The following is a 24,516-nucleotide window of genomic DNA, read 5'->3' as shown; positions in this document are numbered from 1 at the left end:
ACGGGGTCGCAAAGAGTCGGACACGACTGAGCGACTGAACTGAGCTGATATGTTTCCTTTCATAAGTCACTCCCAGAGAAGAAATATCAACGTGTCTCTTCTTTTGATTTTACGTTTTAAGCCTGTGATTAAATGCCCCCTTGCTGTGTCTCTGAAAGCCCCCCATTAAATATACTTGGCCATTTCCTACTGAGAGGAGGAGGAAAACCTTCCCTACTGAGGGAAGGTTCCTGTAAGCCGTATCTCACACTTTGCAGCTTCTCAAACTTGCAATTTAGGCAGGAGGGTGGAACAGAACACTTTCAGGACTGGACAGCTGCAGGTCCATGACTAAAGGTTAAAAGTCAATGTGGAAATCTATATCTGAGACGAAAGGTTACTGCCTACCCAAAATAGCTCTCCTCCAAATTAATTCTGGCAAGTTATCCAGATATTCAACCAATATTCTGCCTCAAGCTCTGATTCGATCGTATGCTCTCTTTCTAATCAGTATCTCTTTCCTCCTTATTATATTCAATAACTTGCAAAAAGTTACACAAACAATTTTTAAATATTTTTCAGCACCTCGCCAAGCATAGCACCTCCTTTAAACACACTGATGGGTCTGTGTATTTCAGATATTTTTATACCTACCGAGGGCTCTAACAGCATTTACATTTATTATGCCCTTTAATTCTACAGCTGGCAAACTCTCATGGTGTCCACAGGCAGATAAAAACGTAGGGGGAAGACTCTCCAATTCGAGAATGATAGAATCTGTAGCAAACGACTGATCTTTTATCCTCAGACTGAGGGGTAACCATTCAAAGCTCTCACAATGAATCTCAGCTTCATCCTTAGCTTTAATCTGTCTTCCACTTGGAAAGATGTATCTAACATGGTTTAGGGCCAAATGGTGACGCCCTGGAATTGAGCTGTTGGATGGAAGTGCTTACCACTCAAGGCACTTTCCTCCCTCCCAAATTTTAGGTCCTAAAAATAAATTGGAAAAGAGGGCAATTATTCAGGGAACCCTGGTTTTGTCAGTAGGCAGTGCTATTATTAAGCACACAGAAGAGGTCTGATTTTTTTCTAACCTCATTAGTGGGACCTCAGATTCCTATTGTCCAGGGAATAGCAGCCACCCTGTAGGCCTCTACGAGTCCCTCTCTTTCTCTCCCTCTCTGTTTCTCACACATACACACAATGTCAAACAGCCACTTGCAACCAAAAGAGCAGAGAAATTGAAATTAAAATTGTTTCTTGCTCCACAGCCATCAATTGTATAAATCTATAATTTCTATATAGATTTTGAACACTTCTATAGGAGAAAATCCTGCTCAAAAACTATAGAGGTTTGGGTATAGAGTATACATCTTTCCTTGATGTTTTAATTCTACAACAAGATGTGATTATGTGCCTCTCCTCCCCTACCCCGCCACATCGTCACATTGGCCCAGACTGGAAAAGACTCTCTGGAGACTGAATAATCGGCCAAGCTGTGCTCTTCTGGAGAGGCACATCGGGACTCTATCTGCTAGGGCTGACAGCAGTAAATACTCAAGCCTTCCATGAGAAGAATGTTCCAGGAAGAATATACCCAGAATCTGTCTGCTCTTCCGTGCCCCCTCCCTTACCACCATCAAATGCCTGGGTTCGCTTTCCAATGAACCCTGCAGCTGCCACCCTGCCCCAGGTACTGTGAAGACAATTCTCAGCAAGGCAGCTCCCACGTTTCTTCAAAAAGCTAAGTCAGATCACATCATGACTCCTGTTCAAACCATTCAATGACCCTTTATCAAATTAAAAGTCAAAGTCCTGAAAATGACGTCTAAGGCTTTAAATGAGCTCCTTCCCCCATTATCTCTTGGGCATCAAACCACTTCTCTAGTTCCTGCCCTCCAAACTCACCACATCCCACTCACTGTGGCCTCTTCACTTTTCCTCGACTCTGTCCTTAAACACCAGTTTCTCAGCGAGGTGTCCCCAGTGACCTCATTTCACACTGCACTCACTCCTCTCTCCCACATTTTTCTCTGCTTTATTTGACTCCAGAGTGGTAACCACCCTGTGACATATGATACATATAATATTTATTTATTTACTTGTTTAAATACTGTCTTTGCAACAGAGATTATGCTCTACAGGAATGATCCCGTTTCTGTCAGCTGATGTCTGTTTCAGGGCACCCAAAAGTGCCTGTCAGATTGGAAGAGTTCCATAAACATTTTTTGGTTACTAGATAAAAGAAGTCCGGGACCCTGGCTCCTTCAACCAGCCAGCGACCATGTCCCCTCCTCTGAGATGCCACTGCAGGTTGCCAGCCCTAACCAAGCAGGAGACACCTTTGGTAGGAATAGGGCAGACACAGAACTCAATTCATGGACTAGAAAGGACCAGAAGGGGCTGAAAGAAGGACCCAGGGAACAGGGTCGATGAGGTAAAACTGAGTTTGCAGTCTGGGTCATCAAGGGGAAGCACGGGTGAGAGGCTCCCACTCTCCTCGCCATGCGTTCTTCTCACCAAGGCCACTTTCTTTCTCTTCTCCCTCCTCCTCTGTTTTCTAGGCTTTTGATGCCTGAAGGTCAGTCCATCACAAGTCTCACTCCAGGAACCACACTGCCAAACGTGGAAACCAGTCAATCCCAAAACACTCTGACTTCTTTATTTCCACCGATTCCTCAGCTCCATACTTTCCAAACTCCTATCTATACAATTAGCTCAACTGCTGTTTTGTTTGCAAAGATGCACCGTTCTTCCTTGCCAAACAAATCATAAAGTGAAAGTGTTAGTCACTCAGTCGTGTCCAACTCTTTACTACCCCATGGACTATAGTCGATCAGGCTCCTCTGTCCACGGAGTTCTCCTGGCAAGAATACTGGAGTGGGAAGCCATTCCCTTCTCCAAGGGATCTTCCCAACCCAGGGGTCAAACTTGGGTCTCCTGCATTGATGGCAGATTCTGTACCATCTGAGCCACCAGGGAAGCCCAAATGATAAATTCAGCTTCAAAGACTATTTCAGAGTTTCATAGGATTAAATGAATTAACGCAGATGAAGCCCTAAAGCAAAGCCTGGCAAACAGTGGGCTCTCAGTAAACATTAGAAATATTAGCTAACTCAGGAAGTGTTAGGTAACAGCAGTAGGCAATTAAAACTATTTATTAAATACATAAATAAACAGGAGTAATTACACGGGACAGTAAGCTATGACAGGGTATAGGGAGATCTCAGAATGATCAGATGCCAGGGTTCAGTTCAGTTCAGTCCAGTCGCTCAGTCGTGTCCGACTCTTTGAGAGCCTACGGATCGCAGCACACCAGGCCTCCCTGTCCATCACCAACTCCCACCCAGACTCATGTCCATCGAGTCAGTGATGCCATCCAGCCATCTCATCCTCGGTCGTCCCCTTCTCCTCCTGCCCCCAATCCCTCCCAGCATCAGAGTCTTTTCCAATGAGTCAACTCTTCGCATCAGGTGGCCAAAGTATTGGAGTTTCAGCTTTAGCATCATTCCTTCCAAAGAACACCCAGGACTGATCTTTAGAACAGACTGGTTGGATCTCCTTGCAGTCCAAGGGACGCCAGGGTAGTGAACTCTAAAGTGGCTGGTGAGTTATCTCCTGGAACAGTTGTAGGAAGGAGCCTCAGTGGGAGGGGTTTGCCCCATGAGGAGAGCTGAACTTCCGGCCACGGTCAAGCAGCTCTGTCCACCCAGAGTGGGCAGCTGTCCAGACTTCCTGCCTTGTCACTTTCCACTTTGCAGGGAAGTGGCTATTTGTGTCGAGGTTTTGTTTCTTGTACCACAGTAGAAACAATGACAGAAGGGATCCATGTCTCAGTTTTCTGGACGTCCCAGGAAACAGCTCAGTTGTTGGTGTTCACGAGCACTCAACGACTCCCTGAGCTGTTGGCTGGCTGCATCATTATCTGAGAGGTCATCTTATTTAACACTTTCACACAGCCCCCAAACCCCTTCCCCAGCCCCGTGGCTGAGACAACAGGAGAGCTGAGTTTGAGTCTCTCAGGTTCTCTGACCCTGGAATGACACATTCTCTCTGTGCTTCACTTTCCCTCATCAGTAAAATAGGAGACGATCCAGGAAAGTGCTGGGCCAGCTGCACTCTCACCTGCTGCTGCTGCTGCTGCTAAGTCGCTTCGGTCATGCCTGACTCTGTGCGACCCCATAGACGGCAGTCCATCAGGCTCCCCCGTCCCTGGATTCTCCAGGCAAGAACACTGGAGCGGGTTGCCATTTCCTTCTCCAATGCATGGAAGTGAAAACTGAAAGTGAAGGCACTCAGTCGTGCCTGACTCTTAGCGACCCCATGGACTGCAGCCCACCAGGTTCCTCTGTCCATGGGATTTTCCAGGCAAGAGTACTGGAGTGGGGTGCCATTGCCTTCACTTATACGAACACTTATACTAACATGCAGGTGGGTTTAGGGCCCACAGTTGTTGTTGACCTCTCAGGTGCTTCCAGAATCTAACATCTTTGGCTGCCTGGCTTCTCTCTTATCATTTAATGATTATGTATCCATTTCAACACACATGGATTACTCACCTCCCGTGTGCCACACAGCAGGCTGGAAGCTAAAGACAGGAACTGGATCATCTCCTTGCGTATCTCAAAGTCTCTTTGGGGAGTTAAGGTGCTGAAAATTTATAACAGTACAAGACATGTGGGGCAGACTCTTCTCTCAAATCTTTACAGAGTTGAAAATTTTAATTGTCACAGAATTCCCAGCTGCTTATTCAGTTCTATAGTTGAGGAAGTAGAGACATAGAGAGTTTAACTGGCTTGTCCAGGGGCGCAGAGCTGGTTAAGCAGTGAAACTGGGGTGAATGATACACTTTATGAAGGAGCAACAAGGTACTGTGCTACGGACATCTGCAGTTTGTAAGGCAGTGTTACGGAGTCAATAATGACAGCAAGACGAATTAGACTCCGTTTCTGTCCTCTGTTAACTGAGAGTCTCAGAGTTTGAATAATGTAACAGGAGACAATGAGTGTCCCGTGTCCTGAGAAGGACAGCAATAACAAGTTGAATGCAAAACAATGCAGACATTTAGGGCTATGGCTTAGAGTTACAGGGGAAGCTGAGGGGTCAGAGAAGACTTCTGAATTCCAAGACTTGTCTTCTCTGTAAAAATCTGCAGGAATTAATAGTGATAATAATAATTTCAAAACCTCTTCGTTTCTTAAAGTAACAGTTCCATGACAAACAGCTGGAGGGGCCACAAAGCTTCCTCTGCGGTGACTCTGAATCTGCGCTTGTGGCGTTTCTCCAGGCTTCTGCAGGAAAGGAGTAGACAAAGCAAGTCTGATTTCTCTCCCGTGGGGTGCTAATCCAAGCCTGTGAAGACCTTGGCTAGCTTTGGCAGCAAGTACACCGAACGTGAAGACGTTCATTGATTTGCATCTAAATCTCTTATTTTGCCAATTAACACTGCTCTGGCTTCTTCCATGGATCTGATAACCCATGGTTGCTCATCTGAATGAGTTTATCTCTAATAAAAAGAGGCATAACCCAGGTGTGGTCTCACCAGCTCCAAACACAGTGACTTGGCATTGCCCATTCTCCGGTCAGTGTAATCCCATTAGCAAGGCTTCCATTAGCATCTGAGTCGATGCCCAGGCTTAAGCTTTGAAACCAGGGAGATGCTGGTCCCAATTCTAACTGTGCCGCTGTGATGTTGCCCATGCTACTTAACATCCATGTGACCCAGCCTTCTTATCTGGCCAGTGGAGAAAACACTGGGTCATTGGAGGGTGAAGACAGCCTTGCAAGCTGCAGAGCTGAGTGGTAGGAAGAGAGTACAGGACCCAGTGAGGAAGGACCATTACTGAGGCAGAGTTCGTGAACTCATCTGGTACTAACATTACATGCTGGTTCCGGTAAAGGTCAGATCTTTGCCAGAAAATCAACCCGAAAGAACCAAGCTCGCCATTTGAGAGTCTTTAATTGGGAAGAGAAAATTAGCTCTAGGAAAATAAATGCTTGCTTCCAAGGAACATAAAGAGTCAAAAGTGAATCCAGGCATCTGGTGGGGAGGCCAAGGAACACTTCAAAAAAGCTGTGCCCGAGACACTCGCGCCCTAGTGAGAGCTGAGGGTCAGGACCTGGAGAGCCCAGTGGGCCAGACCAAGACAGGCAAGAGAAGAAAACTGGGGAAAGAGGGTAACACTAATTAATAAGTTAATAAGGGCCTCCCAGGTACCGAGCACCCAGCCTGGTGCCTGGGAATATAGAAAGTAAAAACTGCAGTCTCTGCTCTCAAGTTGTTAAAGTCTTGAAAGACAATATCCAGGGGGACAGGGAGAAGAAAACAGAGCTGAAAAGAAGTTGAAGAGACAGTGCTCTGTACTGGAGTCTTCTAAATCCATTGTTTCTTCTAAGCTTGAAAAAAATGGACACCTAATTAAGTCGATGTGCGTGGCACTGTCAGATTTAACCACTGTTTGCACACTTTTAGAGTTTCATATCCATTTTAAGCCATTTGTGCTGCCTTAGATATAGCATGCCAATGAGAGGGTAGCTGTGGGCAGCCTACAAGGAAGACGACTCTAGGAAATAAATAAATATTAAGAAATAACAATGATACAAGGCAGCGGCTACAGAAGCTCCAAAGGTGCAGATAGTAGCAACAAGTTCAGGGACTAAGTGTCTGAATCTAGCTCTGTAACTGGTTTAATCAGAGACCTGGCTTAGACACCAAATGATGTCCACAGCACAGCCCTAAAATGTGAAGTCACAGGCCCAAGTGGTAAACTACGCTCACAACTTCAGTCCGCTAGAGATGGGCTTTGCTTGTGGTTTAGTTGCAAAGTCTGACTCTTTTGCAGCCCAATGGACTATAGCCTGCCAGGCTCCTCTGTCCATGAAATTTTCCAGGCAAGAATACTGGAGTAGGTTGCCATTTTCTTCCCTAGGGGATCTTCCTGACCCAGGGATCTAATTCATGTCTCCTGCATGGGCAGGCAGATTCTTTACCACTGAGCCACCTGGGAGGCCCTGGAGATGGTAGCCAAAGGCAAAAAAAAAAAAAAAACAAGACAACGCGAATGACTCCTTTGGTCTTATTTTGGGGGTTAAACTCACTGTAGCTGAAATTCACAGAGAGTTAATACTTCTTTCATTTATACTTCCCCAAATATTTATTGAATACTAGGTATGTGCAAGACCCTGGGGCAGGCACTGTGCGAGACTCAGAGACGAGTCAGACATAGAGACAGTAAACACAGAGTCCAACAAGGAAGCACAGACACATTTGCGAATAGCTAGGATCCCCTCCACAAAGTGTAAAGTATAAAAGTATGATGCTTGAGGTCGGATAAAGCACACTGAAATTCCAGAGAAGGGCTTCTGACTGTGAGAAGCAGAAAGTCCTTTTACGTTAGATGGTATTTAGAATGGTCCTTCATTCAAGCATTCAGCAAATATTTATTTAGGGCCTGTTATGTTCAGGACAATGTGTGAGGCACTGGAAGCTGAGCAATGCAGCTGAGCAATGCAGAGGAAGACACAAATTTACTTGGGGTGGATGAGAGAGATACTTAATAAAAAAAATAAAAAAAGAAACAATTTAAATAATTGCAGACCCTAACAAATACTTTAAAGGAAGTTACCTGAACGGCTTGGTAGAACGAAGACAAGGAGGAATTTCAGATCTGATCAGGGGAAAGTATTTCCTATGAAGAAACATTTGAATTAAGATGCAAATCAGGAGAAAGTTCCAGATGTAAAAAGATATGAAGAGAGAGTAGTTTAGAAAGAAGCAACAGATGTAAACGATCTATAAATTGTTCTCTCAAAAGAACAGAAAGAGATGGGTGGGGCCCAGGGGTGAGGAAAAGGGAAGGGAGAGTAGAGCGAGCTTGGGAAAGAGGTTCGGGAGCAGGCCAGGCAAGGCGTTTCATTCCAAAGGCAGCAGCCAACCACCCGAGGGTTTTAAACGGAAGAGCAGCGCGGTCTGGTTCGCATCTCCGACAGACGTCTCTGGCACCCTGTAACAGGGGCCCCGTCTGAGGGCAGATGTGGGGATAGGGAGGCTGCTAAGGAGGCTACCGTGGAAGGCCAGGCAGTAGAGGCACCAGCCCCTTGATCTAGAGGAGCTGCAGGAAGAAGATGCAGGGAAGCGCCGCAGTCTGGGAGGCTCTGGCAGTAAAGCCAGGAGGGCTGGCTGATGAAGTGGATTCAGGGGGTCACGACAACAGAAGAATCTTCGAAGACTCCTGAGTTGGGGACCTGAGCCGCCAGGGAAATGGTAGGGCCCTAGGCAGATGTGGGGACCACCAGAAAAGGGCCAGCTGGGTCAACGTGTGGAAAAGTAGGAATGGAATATCAAGGCTTTAGACCGATTAGTCCAAGCTGGTTATGATGGGGTAGAAACAAAGGTCATGGAAAAGACGTTCAGGCCCAAAAAACAACCTGAACTAGGCAGAGAAAGGGGTGTGTGTGTGTCCAGGAAACCTCAAGAACTTCTCTTCATCCAAGGGGCAGGGTCTGTAAAACGGAGAAGTGACTGACTGTTGAGAGGTGGCGAGAATGTCTCTGAGGACTGAGGAACGTGGATGTCACCTGATGGGCAATAGGAGCGGCTGAGAATTTCCAATGGATCAAGAAAAGTGCCTTAGAAAGATAAAGTGGGTACCCGTGACGGGTTCAGACGGCAAATCAAGAGCTCAAGTTGGGGAAATACGATGGCAATAATCCAGGCCAGGGAGAGAGAGAACATGAATTACATAACAGACAGGATGGGAAAGTGAAGAGTTAGTGGTTATGTCGTGTCTGACTCTTTGAGACCCCATGGACTGTAGCCCGCCAGGCTCCTCTGTCCATGGAATTCTCCAGATAAGAACACTGAAGTGGGTAGCCATTCCCTTCTCCAGGGGATCTTTCCAACCCAGGGATCGAATCCAGGTCTCCCATACTGTGGGCCGATTCTTTACCCTCTGAGCCAAGAGAGAAGACAGGTTATACTTAATCTGATCTCTCCCCTATAATACCGTTACTGCAAACTTGAAGCCAGGAACCCCAGGTTTTTCTAAGAAGCCTTACAATTGTGCTTGGATAGTATAGCTTTTCTGCACTCCAGGAAGTCTACGTTCTGAAATGATCTTTGGGTGGAAGGTGACAGAATAAGATACGTAAAACTCATGTTGCGCATCCATACGTCAGCTCCTCTCTTGCAAAGCATGCAGGAACGCAGAACATTTCAGGGTGGTGGCATGCTCCCTTCACCCCAAGCGTTATTTTGTGAGATCCTCGTGTGTAGCAACCTGGGCTGCCAGTCAGGCGATTCAGAGTCTATGGAAACACCAAGCCATGACCTTTAACATAACAGCTAGGTCCACCAACACCATCCATCCTCCGAGACAGCAAGCTTCTTAGAAGGGAGCCTCTGAAAGAGCCTCTCCAATATACCTGTCACTGCTCTAGCAATGGCTAATACATGCACGGTTCACCATAAACTTTATTTATTTTTAATTTCAAAATGTTTACCTTTCACAGGGCACCAGGCCAGAAACTGGGTGACCTTCTGATATTTTCAGGAGAGTAGGATTTCTCGAGATGTCTACTCCTGTGACTTGAGTAAAGGTTACTTGACAAGCTCTACATGCTGGTATGGGAAGTGTCATTTTGTCAGGATGACAGGCAGCTCTCAAGACCACCTCACCCACCATTCCCCTCTCTACCTTATGAATTTCTCTGATGGATACAACTTCAGTTTGCAAGGACTTGGATGAAGCCAGGCTCGATGAGAACTCTAGATCAGCATGTATATACGGTAAATTTCAGCCCTGGCTGCAGAACTTGGCTACAGATGTGCTTTCGTCTGGCTCAGCAGTAACATGTTCCCCAGGAACCGCTCTCACTGTGTCTGCCCTCTCCTTCATTAGCCCTTCCCTCAAGAGTCACCATTCCTGCTGGCATTTCCCTTCGGTCATCTTCTTGGCTCTGTACCCTCTCTGACTCTTCCTTCACCTAACTTCTTGCCTACAATATCTCTGAAACATTAGATTTGACTTGTAGCCTTATTATCAGTGACCCTCCTGTTTTCTGAGAGTTAAGGCTGAGTAGGGAGAATGTTCCTTTTGAGTTTGCTTGTTAGCTTGGGTAATTTTTGGCTTGGCCAGCAACCCAGCTGGACTCTCTCTTCCCCCCAGGATGCAGTCTTGGCAGCACTGTTAGTTAGGTTTACCCCTTTCGTGGGTATTTCCAAGTCCCCAGTATTCCAGGTCTTCAGAGTTGCCTTGGCCCCTGTTTCTTCCAAGGTCTCATTATTTAGCTTTCTCACCAATTCTGTGAGTTCTCCCAAATCCTTCTAGTAAACTGCCCCTTCTAGTGAGCAAGAGCCATTCTGTGTTCGGCAGAACCAGAGAACCATAACTAATACTCAGAATAACTTGGCTTCTGTAGACATTTCTAATCAAGGAAAGTTAAAGCCAACTAGACGTAGTTTAGTAAGTATATTCTCCGGACCTTCAGAGCTTCTTATCTATTTTTAGTATTCTCCAAAACTTAAAGGTCACCCAGCTACCATAAGAAAACAAATATTATGTTTCTTCTACTTTATGAAATGTTCCACTCTGGTACAAGTCAGGATGTTTGTGGCCAGTGGGTAGATCACTGTCTTAGTTAAAAGCAACTAGAAAAGCATGGCCAAAAATAAATACCATGCCAGCCACCTGTGTGACTTTATCTTTTCTAGTAGCTTTTCCAGTAGTAGTATGCAGAAGGGGAACAAAATTATAATAGCATTTAGAAAACAATAACAGTAGTTAACATTAAGTACTTGCAAGGGATCAGGTACTGAGCTAGGTATCTTATATATGTCACTTCATCTAATTCTCATAATACTTATCTTTATTAACTCAATTTTACAGACAGGATGGAAGCCAGAGAGACAAAGAGAACTGTAAGTGTCAGAGACAGAATTCAATGCCAGGTGACCTGAATTCAGACCTCACATTCCTAAGGACTATATTCTATCATTTTCCCCAAGAAAAAATAAATAAGAAGACATTATTTCTCATGTAACCACTTTAAACTATTTGGACACATATTTTGTACGCTGAGAGCAACAAGCAATTATTTTGGAACTGTGTGTAAACTGCAATGTGCTGCAATATAATATATAGTTTTAAAACCAATTTACTCAAGTGTTGACTGTGGGATTTTAAATGATTCCATTTAACCGGCAATTTAAATGAAAATTTAAATAAATGCTATAAATGGGTGCCTCATTTGCATGATCCGTTGATTAACTGACGCGATGCTCATCTGTGCCAGGCTTCTGCCTCCTTGTCCAGGCCTTCGGAAGGTCATCTTCTAGGTCAGGAGTGGGCAACTACTCTCAGCTCAGTATCTCAACATGCGTGCCAGTTCACTTGTGGCCACCCTCAAGTGCAGAGATCTTCATTGACCAAAATCTCTTCATGAAGTTTGTTACAATGGAACTGGAAAGGATATGCTGAGAAGCTTCCCGGAATGGCGAAGGCCTCTCAAGAAGCATCTTTAAGAAATACATGGTCTAAACTGCCTTCTAGGAAGGGAGGGCTCTTATTTGCAGGGCGAATGCTTTGCTGAATGGGGGATGCAAATGGGGGCTCAGAGATGAATTGCTCAGTAAAGCAGAGAAGAGGGTAAAGAATCACTAGCATCTTCCTCCTCATCCTTTATGCTGCACAGAATCAGCCTCCCCTCCATATAATATTAGAGCAAAGATTTCAAAAAGCTGAAGCTACCTGGGAGGCAACAGTTGCATAAACTACAGTATCGATGGTGCCCCAGAAGCGGCAAAGGCAGCAGCTCTGGGGGTGCGTGCATCTCGCTGCTTGCTCCTGTGTTGATAAATGAAGCGCTCAGAGGCACTGCATAAAAGACCATAAAGGCGTTGGCATGGGCTAGTCCACAGCTGAGACCCAATGAGGCATGAGTTTAGAGCCATTGAGAGGATGTGCCAAGCTGAGTTTGGGGCCAGTTTAGTGTAGGATCATGGGATCTTAGAGCTTGAAAAGCACTTACAGATAATTTAGGAAATGTCCTCATTTTGAATTTGAGAGAACTGTGATTCAGTGGCACGCAGACTGACATTCACTGTGACTCTGTTGGACGTTCTAACGGCTATCTGCACTACACCTCTCATAAGCATTCAGAACCTATTTCACATACAATAGCTACTATTCATTTAGCCCTTCTGTGTGCCAGATTTTGATAAGTCCTTCACAAAGAGTAGCACGTTCATCCCACACAACAACCCTGTAAGGATACAAACAACTAAAAGCCACTCTGGCTAAGTTAAGCACAAAATAGTTTACTGGATGGGTGTGTAAGTTATCTATGGTTGTGTAACAAGTGACCCAAAAACTTTGTGGATTAGGACAAGGGTGGGGACTTCCCTGGTGGTCTGCTGGTTAAGAATCTACCTTGCAACACAGGGGACGCGGGTTCAATCCCTGGGCAGGGAACTAGGGTCCTACATGCCATGGGGCAACTAAACCCTCAGGCTGTAACTAGAGAGCCAGTGTGGCACCACGGAGCATCCCACACGATGAAACAAGGACCCTGCATGCGCAGCTAAGACCCAACACAGCCAAGTAAGTAAACTTTAAACAAATACAAGGATGTACTATTTCCTACGATCCTGTGGCTTAGCTGGGCGCTTTTCCAGTCTTCCCTGGGTAACCCACACACCTGCAGTGGCCTGTATGTTGGCTTAGAGCCCAGCTCAGAGCTCAGAAGACTAAGAGAGCTGGGCCTGGCTCTCCTTGTGCCCTGTCATTATCCCAGAGATGTGACAGGTCTTCTTCAGAAGGGGAGGCAAGTTCAGATGGTGAAGGCAAAAGCTGCAAAGCTTCTTGAGATCTCAGGGTGGATGTCACACAACCTTTTGTTTTTACTTTTACCATACTCTGTTGGTCAAAGCAAGTCCCAAGGAAAATCATACTCAAAGATGTAGGAGAAAAGCTCACGCCTTGATGACAGAAGGCAATATCACATTGCAAGTGGGAGGCATTCTAGCAAGGGAGGAATCTGAATCCAGCAGAGGCTACCCTCTGGCCGCAAATTATTCCTATTCCTCCCTTCCACAAAATATGCTCTTTCCATCCCAGGACCAACCTAAATCTTATCTCATAGAAACAGTCTTCAGTCTGGGATCTCAGGATTTGTATCAAGCGTACAGACAGACAAGGCAGCTCTTGGTCCAGGGGCACATAAACTAAAACAGAAGTTATCAGACATAACACACAATACATGGTACTGAGAAGGACGGGATAATACCACAGACACACCCCGGAAAGGAGGCAAGGCCCAGGGCCAGGCGCTGGCCCCTAGCAGCTCTGAAATCTAGCAAGCTGTATAGTGTGCATGTTGAATGGGGTCTGGCTCTGCCTCTGGGGTGGTCTGCTAACCCAGCACTCTCTGTGGCTCTCGGCTCTGCACTCGGGCAGAAGTGAACATGCAGCGCAGCCTCTCCGATGTCTGTGAAGGGTAGCTGTAGACTTGCCAGCACACTGTAGCTTGGTCTCACTCTCCTCTCCTCTCCACTAGAGGCTTGGCTCTGGATATCCTGAGATGGCAGTCGCACAGATCAACAGCTCTATTGCTTCAGCTTCATTCACAGCAGTCACACCTTGACAACTTTGCATGCCTGCTTTCACGGGTCCCGCGAATTCTAACCTATCCGTTCTCGACGGTGCTTTGGGAAGCTGGTTAGTGACTCTTCTCTGACTCCTAACTCCTCCTGTGGAATTTTCCTTCCATAGCTCCTCCCACATTGGCGTAAGGCTTAATTTCAATAATGAAGCCCTTGTTCTATAGTGTATCTTACAGACTGCTCGTTATTGCATTTAATCTTCATCACAGCTGTGTAAGTTATAGACATGCCCATTTTACAGACAAAGACATTGAGGCCCAGAGAAGTTAGGACATGGCTTCACAGCTAAAAGATGTCAGACTCAGGTTTGACCTCAGCTCTCTTTAATCGCTATTCCGCATCTCCCAGGAGGAAAGGCTGGGGGACATGGAGTGCTGCTAAAATTGTTGGTGTGCTGTGCTAGTTGCTCAGTTGTCTGACTGTGACGCCATGGACTGTAGCCCACCAGGCTCCTCTGTCCATGGGATTCTCCAGGCAAGCATACTGGCGTGGGTAGCCTTTCCCTTCTTCAGGGGATCTTTCCAAGCCAGGGATCGAACTCAGATCTTCCTGCATGGCGGATACATCTGAGTCACTAAAGGGAAGGTGTCAGTCGCTCAGTCGTGTCCGACTCTTTGTGACCCCATGGACAATATGCTCCATGGAATTCTGCAGGCCAGAATGCTAGGGTGGGTAGCCTTTCCCTTCTCCAGGGGATCTTCCCAACCCAGGACTCGAACCCAGGTCTCCTGCATTGCAGGTGATTCTTTACCAGCTGAGCTATAAAGGAAGCCCCTCTGAGTCCCCAGGGAAACTTTAAATTATATCTAAGGGAAAAAAAGTTCCTGCTTCAGAGCATGTGCCTGTTTCTACAGTATGAAGACTTCCATCAAGCTAATTTCAAGGGACCAATAGTTTACAAATTGGCTTACAATATTTTTGAATATTTAACACCATCATGAGCTGGTATGAGGTGACTTCTACCCACGATGGGATAGGAATCTAGGAAAACAAAAGGTCCTCAATCAGAAAACATAATCACAGTTAACAACAGTCTGGTAATGTGGTTCTTCAGGTGTGTCTCATCCAAGGAAAACCTACAAGCTTTCCAAGTGCTAGCACTTTCATCTTTGCCTGTGACCTTTCTACACTGTCTGCTCACATCCCAAAGCTCTGAAAAATTAATACCCATACCAGCATCCCTCAACCAACAACTGATAGAAATGAACAGGCAGACATCCAGTTCTCCTGTCCTTCAAATGGGATAACTCTGGGGTGCATATTCTTCACCAACACTCTAGTTACCCAGTGGAAGTGAACTGTAGTTACCTGCAGTGATAACTCGCTTTATAACGGTTCTCTGTTGATCTCCCTGGGACCACCTTCCAAAGATTCTATTTACACTCCAATCCTTGACTCATGGACTGCTTCTGGAAAATCCAAATCAAAACAAATGACTGCTGTTTTTTGAATGCCTGTGGACCAGACAAACAGTGTAATAGGTATGCATACTACATGTCTCTGCATGGATCTTCCTAACATCTTATAAGGCAAGTATCATACCCAATTCTACAAATATGGAAATGAGAACCCAAGAGGTTAATTAAATTTATGGAGGTCATGCAGCTGGCATAGTGAATAGCAGAGCTGATATTTAAACTATGATTGATTGCAGTGTCTCTTCTCTTTTCACTAAACCATGCAGCCACTCTCGCCGGGAAGGGTAGACTAACACAGGTCAAACAATAAAAGAACAATTAACTGCTAAGCTGACATACTGTATTGAACACTTCTGGGCAAAACTGTCATCATATGTATGTTCCACAATTACTTTCTAAAGTTCTCTTTTGTTGTGCCATCAACTTGAAAAATAAGACCATGGATGAATATTAGGAAATTCAATTTTTCATAGATTTTCTTTCTCCTCTATCACTGCCTCATACAAATTAGGTACTGAAATAAAACTGAGTCGATGGCACAGCAGAACATACCACGAGGAAAATGCATATGAGGAAAATACATTCCTTCTGTATATTTTTTTGGCCCGTATAGGATCTGAAAGAACAGGTATGTCATAAAATATCAGCTAAGGCTCTATTGATTTTGTAAGTTGATACAAAGTATTAGAAGGTCAAGTAACACAGAATCCAGAGTGCTGAATGGGGAGCAGTCTTATCAGCTAAGGCACTTAAACAAAGGGAGAATTTAGTCATGTATTTAAGAGGCAAAAATTGGAGTGTGAAAATTTAAGATATGTCAATGCTACAGCTAAATCACCAAAATAGATTTTAATATTTAACAACAGCTGACATCAAGTAATTTAGATAGTTGTGCTGCAATATAGAAGCTCCTGGATGCTGAAATCTTCGTGCTGCACCAAGACATGGCAGATGCTGGTGGAAAGAAACATAGATCTAACTGATTTAATCAGTATCTTGCAGGGTGGATTTCTTATGCACAGAAAGAACACTCCAGAATTTGGGATGGGGCGGGGGTTCCAGACCCAACGCTAGCCCTACCTAGTTTCTGTGGCTTCGAAATAGGACTTTAACTTCTCTGGTTAAGTGACTGGTGGTGTTTAGTCACTCAATCCAACTCTTCGCTACCTCAGGGACTATAGCCCACCAGCCTCCTCTGTCCATGGAATTTCCTGGCAAGAACACTGGAGTGGGTTGCCATTGCCTTCTCCAGGGGATCATCCTGACCCAGGGATTGAACCCATGTCTCCTGCGTTGGCAGGTGGAGTCTTTACCACTGAGCCCCCAGGGGAGCCCCATGGTTAAATGATACCTTCAGTTAAATGGTGGGCCACAAGATGCCTTGCCACTCTGACAGTCGATAGAAGAGAGAAGCTGCTCAGTCGTGTCCGACTCTTTGCGATCTCGCGGACTGTACCCTACCAGGCTCCTCTGTCCATGGGATTTTCCAGGCAAGAGTACTGGAGTGGAGTGCCATTTCCTTCTCCAGGGGATCTTCCCAACACAAGGATCGAACCCAGGTCTCCTGCACTGCAGGCAGACGCTTTACCGTCTGAGACACCAGGCAAAAGTTAATAAATAAAGTGAAGTTGCTCAGTCGTGTCCGACTCTTTGCGACTCCAAGGACTGTAGCCTACCAGGTTCCACCATCCATGGGATTTTCCAGGCAAGAGTACTGGAGTGGGTTGCCATTTCCTTCTCCAGGAGATCTTCCCGACCCAGGGATTGAACCTGGGTCTCCCACATGGTAGGCATTGTAGGCAGACGCTTTACCATCTGAGCCACCAGGGACGATCAATAACAGTTATTAGTAACAGTTGATAATAGTCAATAACTCTATAGCTAAAGCCCTTTCTAAAATTAAATTCTTATTCACATAATTAATGTAAATCACATTCCAGCATTTCTAAAAGCAGTCCTCATCAATGATCTGCAGAACTGTGAATTCCTATAATGTTTCAGGACCTCCACGGTTGTGGTTCAGGAAAGGAACTGATGGAGAGTCTGTTTTATCTCAAAAGTGTCTCTATACTGTTTTGCTTTGAGTTCACAGGCACGAATGTGTGATGGAACACTTCAGCTTCAAATTACAACATGACTGAAAGACATTTGACCGCCATTGCTTTTCCATCTTTAAAAAGTGGAAAACTTAACTTCTAAGCCTCTTGCCACGGGATTCTTCATCAGCAGACCCGAGACTCAGCTTCACACACATTTATCTTTGGCAACTGTTCTCCCTCCAAACAGCGCTGATCTCAAGGGCTGTGGCTGAAGCAGCCGATTTCGTTTCAAGGGTGTCTGTGGCACAGTGACATTTACGACACTCAGGTATACTGAGAAAAACTCAGTACTGACATACTTTGGAGATATTGCTGGTTCAGTTCTAGATCACCACAATAAAATAAATATCCAAGCAAGTTATGTGAATTATTTGGCTTCCCAGTGTGTACAAAAATCATGTTTACCTTGTATTCTAGGTATTAAGTATTCAACAGCATTATCTCTAAAAAAAATACATATACCTTAACTAAAAAATACTTTATTGCTAAAAAAATGCTAACCAACATCTGAGCCTTCAGTGAGTCATAATCATTTTACTGGCCTTGACGTTGATGGCTGCTGACTGATCCAGGGTGGTGATTGCTGAAGGTTGGGGTGACTGTGGCAATTTCTTAAAATAAGACAACAGTGAAGCTTGCTACATTCATTGACTCTTCCTTTCGCAAACAATTTCTCAGCGGCATGCAATGCTATTTGATAGCATTTGACCCTCAGGAGAACTTCTTTCAAAACTGGAGACAAGCCTCTCAAACCCCCAACTAAATTTACTCTAAATCCTTTGTCATTTATACAAGCTTTACAGCATCTTCACCAACAGTAGACTCCATCTCAAGATATCACTTTCTTTGCTCATCCATAGAAAACAACTTCTTATCTCTCCAAGTTTATCATTGCTGTTCAACCACTCAGTCATGTCCAACTCTTTGCAACCCTGTGGACTGCAGGGGCTTCCCTCTCCTTCATCATCTCCCAGAGCTTGCTCAAACTCATGTCCATTGAGTCGGTGATACCATCCAACCATCTCATTCTCTGTTGTCCCCTTCTCCTCCTGCCTTCAATCTTATCCAGCATCAAGGTCTGTTCTAATGAGTCAGTTCTTCACATCAGGTAGCCAAAGTATTGGGGCTTCAGCTTCAGCATCAGTCCTTCCAATGAATAGTCAGGATTGATTTCCTTTATGACTGGCTGGTTTGATCTCCTTGCAGTCCAAATTTTATCATGTGAATGCAAAAGTTAAGTTTCACCTTCAGGTCCCACTTCTAATTCTAGTTCTCTTGGTACTTCCACCACATCTGCAGCTACTTCCTCCGCTGAAGGCCTGAACCCCTCAAAGTCATCCATGAGAGTTGGAATCAGCTTCTTTCAAAGTTCTGTTGATATTTTGCCTGCTTTCTATGAAACAGGAATATTCTTCATGGCATCTGAAGTGGCAAATCCTTTTCAGAGGGCTTTTTTTTAAATTGACTTTCCCCAGATTTATCAGAGGAGTCATTATCTATGCCAGCTATAGCCTTACTAAATGTATTTCTTAAATAATAAAACTTGAAGGTCAAAATGACCCATGGGCTACAGGATAGATGTTATATTATTTACCAAGCATTAAAACAGTATTAACCTCTTTGTATTAATACATCTCCATCAGTACTCTTGAGTGTCCAGGTGCCTTGTCAACAAGCAGTAAATATTTGGAAAGGAATCTTTTTTTTTTTTTTTCCCCTGAGCAGTAGGTCAACAGTAAGTTTAAACTATTCAGTAAACCATGTTGGCAACAGATGTGGTCTCATGCAGGCTTTGTTGTTCCATTTACAGAGAACAGGCGGGGTAGATTTAGCATAAGTCTTAAGGACCTTAGGACTTTCAAAATGGAAAATAAGCATTGATTTCAACTTAAACTCACCGAGTTAGTTTCATTAGCCCCTAACAAGAGAAATCAGCCTGTCCTTTGAAGGCTTGAAGCCAGGCATTGACTTCTCTCTAGTCATGAAAGTTCTTCTAATAGAACGCTGTTTCATCTACATTGAAAATCTATTGTTTAGCATAGCCACTTATTATTTATCTTATGGAGACCTTCTGGGTAAGTTACAGCAGCTTCTATACCAGCACCTGCAGCTTCACCTTGCACTTTGATGATAAGGAAATGGCTTCTTCCCTTCAATCTCATGAACCAACCTCTGCTGGCTTCAGACTTTTCTTCTGCAGCCTCCTCACCTCTCTCAGCCTTGTGAGAATTGAGGAGAATTAGGGCCTGGCTCTAGATTAGGTGTTGGCTTAAAGGAATTTTGTGTCTGGCCAGATTTTCTTTCCCTACCATTCAAATCTTCTCCATATTAGCACAAAGGCTTTTTCTTTCTTGCTCACTGAATAGTATTTTTAATTTCCTTCAAGAACATTGTCTTTGCATTCACAACTTGGCTGTTTGGTGTAAGAGGCCTAGCTTTTGACCTATCATGATGCGTGTTTTCCTCACTAAGCTTGATCATTTTTAGCTTTTCATTTAAAGTGAAAGACTTGGGACTCTTCCTCTCACTTGAACACTTAGAGGCTATTGTAGGGTTATTAACAGTCTAATGTCAACACTGCTGTCTCAGGGAATAGGAAGGCCTGAGGAGAGGGAAAAAGATGGGGAATGGCTGGTTGATGGAGCTGTCAGAACTCCCATATTTAGTGATTAAATTTGCTGTCTTATATGGGCATGGTTCCTGGTGCCAAAAAACAATTACAATAGTAACGTCAAAGGCCATTAACTATAGGTCACCTTCAGTTCCGTTCAGTTCAGTCCAGTTGCTCAGTCGTGTCTGACTCTTTGCAACCCCATGAACTGCAGCACGCCTTGCCTCCCTGTCTATCACCAACTCCTGGAGTTCACCCAAACTCATGTCCACCGAGTCGGTGATGCCATCCAACCATCTTGTCCTCTGTCATCTCCTTCTCTTCCTGCCTTCAGTCTTTGCCAACATCATGGTCTTTTCTAGTAAGTCAGTTCTGCACATCAGATGACCAAGGGATTGGAGTTTCAGCTTCAGCATCAGTCCTTCCAATGAATATTCAGGACTGATTTCCTTTAGGATGGACTGGTTGGATCTCCTTGCAGTCCAAGGGACTCTCAAGAGTCTTCTCCAACACCACAGTTCCAAAGCATCAGTTCTTCTGGGCTCAGCTTTCTTCACAGTCCAACTCTCACATCCATACATGACTACTGGACAAACCATAGCCTAGACTAGATGGACCTTTGTTGGCAAAGTAATGTCTCTGCTTTTGAATACACTATCTAGGTTGGTCATAACTTTCCTTCTAAGGAGTAAGCGTCTTTTAATTTCATGGCTGCAGTCACCATCTGGAGTAATTTTGGAGCCCAGAAAAATAAAGTCTCACACTGTTTCCACTGTTTCCCCATCTATTTCCCATGAAGTGATGGGACCAGATGCCATGATCTTCGTTTTCTGAATGTTGAGCTTTAAGCCAACTTTTTCACTCTCCTCTTTTACTTTCATCAAGAAGCTCTTTAGTTCCTCTTCACTTTCTGCCATAAGGGTGGTGTCATCTGCATATCTGAGGTTATTGATATTTCTCCTGGCAATCTTGATTCTAGCTTGTGCTTCTTCCAGCCCAGCATTTCTCATGATGTACTCTGCATGTGAGTTAAATAAGCATGGTGACAATACACAGCCTTGACATACTCCTTTTCCTATTTGGAACCAGTCTGTTGTTCCATGTCCAGTTCTAACTGTTGCTTCCTGACCTGCATACAGATTTCTCAAGAGGCAGGTCAGGTGGTCTGATATTCCCATCTCTTTCAGAATTTTTCACAGTTTATTGTGATCCACACAGTCAAAGGCTTTGGCATAGTCAATAAAGCAGAAGTAGATGTTTTTCTGGAACTCTCTTGCTTTTTCCATGATCCAGCGGATGTTGACAATTTGATCTCTGGTTCCTCTGCCTTTTCTAAAACCAGCCTGAACATCTGGAAGTTCATGGTTCACGTATTGCTGAAGCCTGGCTTGGAGAATTTTGAGCATTACTTTACTAGCGTGTGAGATGAGTGCAATTGTGCGGTAGTTTGAGCATTCTTTGCCATTGCTTTCTTTGGGATTAGAATGAAAATTGACCTTTTCCAGTCCTGTGGCCACTGCTGAGTTTTCCAAATCTGGTGGCATATTGAGTGCAGCACTTTAACAGCATCATCTTTCAGGATTTGAAATAGCTCCACTGGAATTCCATCACCTCCACTAGCTTTGTTCATAGCGATGCTTTCTAAGGCTCACTTGACTTCACATTCCAGGATGTCTGGCTCTAGGTGAGTGATCACACCATTGTGGTTATCCAGGTCATGAAGCTCTTTTTTGTACAGTTCTTCTGTGTATTCTTGCCACCTCTTCTTAATATCTTCTGCTTCTGTTAGGTCCATACCATTTCTGTCCTTTATCGAGCCCATCTTTGCATGAAATGTTCCCTTGGTATCTAATTTTCTTGAAGAGATCTCTAGTCTTTCCCATTCTGTTTTTTCCTCTATTTCTTTGCACTGATCGCTGAGGAAGGCTTTCTTCTCTCTCCTTGCTATTCTTTGGAACTCTGCATTCAGATGCTTATATCTTTCCTTTTCTCCTTTGTTTTTCACTTCTTTTCACAGCTATTTGTAAGACCTCTTCAGACAGCCATTTTGCTTTTTTGCATTTCTTTCCCATGGGGATGGTCTTGATCCCTGTCTCCTGTACAATGTCACGAACCTCTGTCCATAGTTCATTAGGAATCCCTTAGAAGAAGCGGAGTAGCCATCATGGTCAACAAAAGAATCCGAAATGCAGTACTTGGATGCAGTCTCAAAAATGACAGAATGATCTGTGTTCATTTCAATATTACAAGGCAAACCATTCAATATCACAGTAATCCAAGTCTATGCCCCGACCAGTAATGCTGAAGAAGCTGAAGTTGAATGGTTCTATGAAGACCTACAAGACCTTATAGAACTAACATTCAAAAAAGATGTCCTTTTCATTATAGGGGACTGGAATGCAAAAGTAGGAAGTCAAGAAACACCTGGTGTAACAGGCAAATTTGGCCTTGGAGTATGGAATGAAGCAGGGCAAAGGCTAATAGAACTTTGCTAAGAGAATGCACTGGTCATAGCAAACACCCTCTTCCAACAACACAAGAGAAGACTCTACACATGGACATCACCAGATGGTCAACACTGAAATTGGATTGATTATATTCTTTGCAGCCAAAGATGGAGAAACTCTATATAGTCAGCAAATCAAGACTGGGAGCTGACTGTGGCTCAGATCATGAACTACTTATTGCCAGATTCAGACTTAAATTGAAGAAAATAGAGAAAACCTCTAGACCATTCAAGTATGACGTAAATCAAATCCCTTATGATTATACAGTGGATGTGAGAAATAGATTTAAGCGACTAGATCTGATAGACAGAGTGCCTGATGAACTATGGACGGAGGTTCGTGACATTGTACAGGAGGTCACCTTCCAACATATAATAACAATAACAGGAAAACTTGAAATATTGTGAGTTATGTCACACAGAAACGTGATGTGAGCAAATGCTGTTGGAAAAATGTTGCCAACAGACTTGCTCAACACAAGGTTGCCCCAATCTTCAGTTGTAAAAAACAGTATCTGGGAAGTGCAAACAAGCAAAGTATAATAAAACAAAGTCTGATTATATCTTTACTTTGGTCTCTAATTGATGTTATCACCTCATGAATCTTCCCTGATGGAAAGAGGTGCCAAAATTTCCATTACTTAATCCAATCTGGTTAAAATTTGGTCAGCAATGATAAATAGTCCGTTTAGGCAATGCTCCATTTTTACAATGTTCAATAAAAATGCTTGATTGCTCAGATTCCCACTTCCCTGTCTCCAAGCCTTTTGGAAGGCTTCTGGGTACATGGGGAGGAAGCATACGTCACTCAGCTTCAGAATGGAGGAACAGTAGTGGAGTCCTTGCGTCCACGGGGCGGCCCCTGGCTCTTCATCTCTGGCTGTCTCACTTGTCCTCGTCTTTACTCCTCTCCCACCTGGCCGTCATGGCTGAGGCATACTGTGGTCTCTCCTGTCTCATCTTGGTCAGATACTAGGGGTGTTCCCTCACTAAGGTGGACTCATCTTGGCTGTGGGCAATGATGTCAACCCCTCCAGACTTACACTGTTCTTCACCAGCTCCCTGATAAAGTAGGTCTATCTGTCCCACGGTTTCTGCCGTCATCTTCATCAGAGAGAGATCCTTGCAAGAATCAAGGGCACTCCACCCACCTATCTTCCTCTGAGGACTAGAGGGTGTTTCTGAGTCACTTCCATCCCCTGAAGCACTAAGTTCAGGCTCTGTCTCTCTCTGTCTTCAGAGAGCCATCACTTCTTTGCTCTGAAGAAGCTGCAAGGTGGCCTCATCCAAGAGAACTCGGTAAGGATCGCTGTTGTTATCTTCAGTGCTTCCATTAAATTGGATTTCTTTTGTGACTGAGCTGGTAAAGAATCCGCCTACAATGTGGGAGACCTGGGTTCAATCCCTGGCTTGGGGAGATTCCCTGGAGGAGGGAAAGGCTACCCACTCCAGTATTCTGGCCTGGAGAACTCCATGGACTGTATAGTCCATGGCATCGTGAAGAGTCAGACACAACTGAGCGACTCTCACTTTCACTTTCCATGAAATTAGCAGGCACATGGGCTACTGCTCCTCGTGACTCCTTGGCTTTGATCTCAGGCAATGACAAATGGAGACAAATCTTTCAGTCCTGGTCTCTCTTGCCTCAATTACTTTTTCTGTCTCCATTACCTTTTTATGTCTGAAGTAGAGACTTTTCACTGACATTTTTCAAAATGCCCAGTGGGTTTTATTTTTTATTTATTTAATTTTTTTGCCACCCCACTTGGCATGAGGGATCCAAGTTTCCCAGTCAAGGATTGAACCCACACCCCCTGCACTGGAAGCAATGGATGTGAGGAGTTTTAACCACTGGACTGGCAGGGAATTCCCTTTCATTGATATTCTTCAGACTAAACATTCTCTTTTTTGACCTTAGCTTTTGGGAAATATTGAAGGCAGGAGGAGAAAGGAATGACAGAGGATGAGATGGTGGGATGGCATCACCAACTTGATGGACATGAGTTTGGGCAAGCTCCGGGAGTTGGTGATGGACAGGGACGCCTGGCGTGCTGCAGTCCATGGGGCTGCAGAGTCGGATATGACTGAGCAACTGAACTGAACTTATGGCTAACCATTAAAGGTGCACAAGGGAACCTTCTCTGTACTATGGAAAAACTCCATGAGTTTGTCTTCTAGGTACAGCAGGACATGCTCAAAGGTAAATAAAAAAATTTAGAAAGTCCCATCTGAAGGCAGTA

The 24,516-nt window shown here is 44.5% G+C and overlaps 1 protein-coding gene across 3 annotated transcripts in view; it reads right to left on the bottom strand.

Moving 5' to 3' along the window:
- The window catches only part of GADL1 (glutamate decarboxylase like 1), a 190,594-nt gene that overhangs the window by 152,625 nt on the left and 13,453 nt on the right, over positions 1 to 24,516 (bottom strand). The window contains exon 1 of one of the 3 annotated variants that reach the window (XM_040246329.1): positions 14,951 to 14,991. The exons of the other annotated variants lie outside the window; for them this stretch is intronic. The gene's annotated coding sequence lies outside the window, so the exon portion shown is untranslated. Of the gene's footprint in view, positions 1 to 14,950; positions 14,992 to 24,516 lie in introns of those variants that run through there. 3 annotated transcript variants of the gene reach the window in all.

Source organism: Oryx dammah, unplaced genomic scaffold (assembly GCF_014754425.2).
Source record: "Oryx dammah isolate SB20612 unplaced genomic scaffold, SCBI_Odam_1.1 HiC_scaffold_9, whole genome shotgun sequence".
Classification (NCBI taxonomy): Eukaryota; Metazoa; Chordata; class Mammalia; order Artiodactyla; family Bovidae; genus Oryx; species Oryx dammah.
The sequence above is the reverse complement of the archived record's forward strand: the minus strand, read 5'-3'. Positions and strand labels throughout refer to the sequence as shown.